The sequence below is a fragment of the Amblyomma americanum genome, chromosome 4, assembly GCF_052857255.1.
Source record: "Amblyomma americanum isolate KBUSLIRL-KWMA chromosome 4, ASM5285725v1, whole genome shotgun sequence".
Taxonomy (NCBI): Eukaryota; Metazoa; Arthropoda; class Arachnida; order Ixodida; family Ixodidae; genus Amblyomma; species Amblyomma americanum.
In genome coordinates this window covers 160,287,689-160,292,023 of record NC_135500.1, presented here as the reverse complement: position 1 = coordinate 160,292,023, position 4,335 = coordinate 160,287,689, and positions in this window count along the sequence as shown.

Here is a 4,335-nt window from a genome sequence, read left to right as displayed (position 1 = left end):
TGCTATGGTGAAAAGTGTTCCCCTTTGGATTTTATGGCCGTCTGAACTGCTCGATGGTAGCGATAGAAAAACCCAATAAGAAATATTTTGCTACAAATCGGAAGAATTGATAATTACCTTCAATAATTTCATAACAGTACCTTACGATTGTGCATTATTGAAATTTTTGTCCAAGAATAATAAAGGTAAAGTACGACCTGCAGACACAGCTCTGTGTGTTTTGTGTCTTATATGTCCGTGTCTTCTTAGCTCTATATGTTTCTTGACATCAAGAACCAACTAGCCCAAGCGTCTACCCTTTACAGGACATGGTTTCTGCACCTAGAGTTCATCGAAATGGTCGAATAAAGTCGAGAATCCAAAAAGCGGCCTGCAGCGCCAAGAAGCAGAATATCATAGCCGCTCCTCAAGTCGCCCGGAATGATCAAAAGCAAGCATGCAATTAAGCTGCGGTTTAATTAACCCTAAGCTTCTATATATAAACACTGGGAAGCGGCATTGCTGCCGCTTTGTTGCACGGGTCTCGTGTGCACCCTGATGGAGGTAATCATTGCATTCCGCCGTTCAGATAGCCTCTTGCGCCACCGATTTATTGTGATTTTCTATTTGCTCCGAACCTCATGGCAACAACTTGAGCGAATAGTTCCTCGAACGAGGTTCGACGGCGCCGTTTGGAAGTAAGCGGTTATAATTACAGTTACCGCATACGCAGTTATGACTATCGATTGCCTCTGAATGTCTGTCCTTTCGCCCAGATTAAAGAATGTACTTTATACGTAAGATAACGCAAATCATGGGAGAAGTTGGAGGCACTCTCAAGTAATGAACAAAAAAAAGTTTATGCGTTTTGATGTCTACGCAGTAATTTTGACACAAGAGGCCGCAGTAAAATCGACCAACGATGTAGGACGCCACCCTCACACACAAGTGTGCGTATGACACCACCCGGAAAGCTATACGGCGAACTGTTGCGTAGTCGTCGGTTCGAATACGTATCAATAGCTAGCCTTTTGTAGGGTCGAGCTTTTGGCTCTGAGCAGCTTCTTGCGAGCGTTCCAAATTAAGCCGATAACTATTTTGTCTACCGACCTATACTCTTGTTGCGCACTATGCCTATTAATCTTTGCTGATATGTTGTAGAACTATTTCCGAAGGTTCGCCAGCTGCTGCGGTGCTCCCTTTGTGAAAGCATGAAGTCAGAGTACCTTGCTGGACTTCGCTCTTTTACCAAAGGGGAAGCGTCATTGCAATATTTTAACTAGCTTTCTAAGTTTTATCAGAGTGAGGGGGCGCTTTGTAGGATTTCTCTATGCACACAATAAAGAAAGCACCCAAGCTACAAAGACTGTTATTTTAACGCGCGCTTTGACAGAGCCTTTGTGGGGTGTTCCGAGTGATTCTAGACATTTTTTGGTTAAAATTGAGAAATGTGTGATCAAAAATCAATCATAAGCGTCATGTCCCCTCCAATGCATCAGTACCAGAGCAAATCCACAAAAATCTTAAAAACAATTTAATTGTTTTCGCACTTTGGTTGAGCAGTCGGATTTTAGTCGCGAGCGTGGCAAAAATAATTTCATGAACTCTTCGCTGAAAATTTCCTAAGCCTTACAGCTTTCTACTTTCCTTCTAAAATAGTTCACTGGCGCAAAGAAGAGTATTCATATCTCGATGCGCTTTTCTCGAAAGAATGCGTTATGGTGAAACGGCGGGAAATAAAATTACTGAATGCTTTTGACTGAGTTGAGCTGATTTGTGTTTTCGTAATTTGTTCTAATCTGTGTGATTTTCCTAAGTCCTCTTTTTGTGATTTTTTCTGATGCTGTGTTATTGCACTGATTGGTGTTTACTCAAGAATAGTACCCTTCTTGGACGTCAGAAACTGCGCTAGGAAGCAGTAGTTGTGCAGAGAAAACCCGAAATTTCCCATTTAATTTTTTGGCCTTCGTTTCCTTATTATGTTCCGTCACCCAATGTTTTTGAGAGTTACTCTAGGCGCCGTGAACTGGGAAAAATAAAGAGTAGTAAACGATCTCGACTCTTCGTTCACTGCACTGACCACGCTTTTTCTGCAGGAAAACCGCGCGGCGTGGGACACGGGTACAGTCTGGCAAATGGGCAGGCCATTATTAACATTGCCTCTATCTTCATGAATTCGGGTAGAGGGAAGGAACTTTTCTCTACATTTATCATTGTCATGAATTTAGCCCTATTTCATGCCGTTAATCATAATGTTTTATTACTTTCCACCCTTTGCGCAATTTCGCTTGCAAAAGCCAAGCTTCTCAACGACTTTCATTATGTCGTGTAAGACTGTACTCTTATTCCAATCATAGGAACCGCTTGCAAAGGAATGCGTACGAGACCGCACTCCTTCCAACACGAGGAAGATTATAAAACTTGGCTATTCAAATGGTAGAGAAAAAAAAAGCGTCCTTAGAATGCTGGAACATTTGCATGCCCGTGATTATGCACTCATTCTCACAGGATTGAAATCTCACCCCCCCCCTTTCTTTTTTCAGCAAGAGGCTATTATCTTGAAGTCCCCACTTTGTCGCGCAAAACCCTCCTCGTAAAAAAAATACGTATTTCATGTTCCTGCCCTGAAAGCAGAGTCTAAATAATATGTCCTCGAGTTCACGGTTTGTGCGACCGAAAGAGACTTCATCATTTCTTCCCTTTAGCTCTTTCAAACTCAGTGTGCGCTCGTTGTTCTTTAAACGAGAGCTAATTTTGAATCGATGAGATTCAAATGAAAGGCATGTATTTTAGGTACACTTTTCTTCCAGCTTACAACGAGTTAAATAATATGTGATTTTTAGGGTTCAGCTTCCGGAAACATCTCAGGCTACAAAGGACGCTGTAGTGGTGGCTGCTGATTAGTTCAACCACGTGGGGTTCTTTAACGTGCAGTGAAATTACACAGCACACGGGCCTCTAAACTTTCCCAACCATCGAATGTGAATGCCGTGGCCGGGATCGAACCCGCGTCTTTCGAGTCAGCAGCCGATCACCATAGCCACTGAGTAAGTGATACCTACATGCATCTCGAGCCTGAAAAGCTGGAAGCTTGTGGGCCTTTCGAGACGCATTCCATAGCGGGCCTAGTTCGTTTGCGTTATGTATTAGGGCCTGGTTCTGAGACAGCAATTCTTTCACTTAGTTCAGTATTCATTGACCAGAGAAGAGTTAAGTGTCACGCCACGTTATTGCAGTGTATAAGACGCTTATTCCCCGTCATCATTTATCGCACCCACAAACGCACAAACACTGATACGCACGTCCACTCACACACATGCGCGCACGCTCGCACAGGTACCCTTTCACACGCACTGTTCATAGCGAAATTTGGAAGGAGATGTACGTGTCAGTCATGTCACTTTGCTTATATGTCGACCTGTTTTCGTGAGAGGTTACGGTGAAGGCAATTCTCGAAAATCAACAGTAATGGCGGCCCAGTCACAGGAATAATGGAGAGCAGGCCATTTTTCATCTCCGCTGTTAACCAGCACACGATGCAAGCATCAACAATCAGTTCCTGATGCCCACAGTACTAAAAGATCAGAAAACTCCACATTGTAGTAGCATCTTGCATAGAGTTATTATTTTCTCATTTCTAAAAAAATTACAAAGTGTGCGGGACCTTCACTATCCGTGGAAACGCTGTTCCTGCTTCTGCTGTTGATGTTCTTGCGTGGTAATGTAACACCAACAAAAGGACAAACGCCCATCTGAGGGAAAAGCTCCCACGAGTGTGAAGATGCTGTTTAGATTGCACGTTAACAGCAGCTGATTCTAGTCACATGTTGAGTAGCAGAAGACTGAAGATGCCGGAGATGTAAACCAGTACCTTGCATGTCGAAGGTATTACGCTAGTACTCAAAGTAGAGCTAGTGAAAGTTGGGTTGAGATTAATAATACGGTCAATTGTTTTTCCGACATGCCACCTGAACATCCGAAATGTCGATTACTGTTGTCGCATTTTTCTTCTAGACAAAAGAAGCAAGAAATTTTGTATAATCTTCGCCCTTTGCAGCACAACTTTCTTGGCCACTTTGCTGCTCTGATGAAAATATTTCACAACAATTGGCATTCCGAAGGAACTCTGTGAGCAAGAACAATAAGTTTCACACGAATATTCTAGAGGAAATTCCTCAGCTACAATCGCCCAAGAACTTAATCAAGAAAATTGTGAAAAGTGTTTATTTCAAGTTCACTACTTTTCAAATGCATTTGTAGGACCTTCATTCTCTTCTCTACTCGCCCCGTTTGACAGCGTCTAAATCTTATAGCTGTGAAATTCCGCCAGTGTGTAAACCATTGTACTAAAAAATA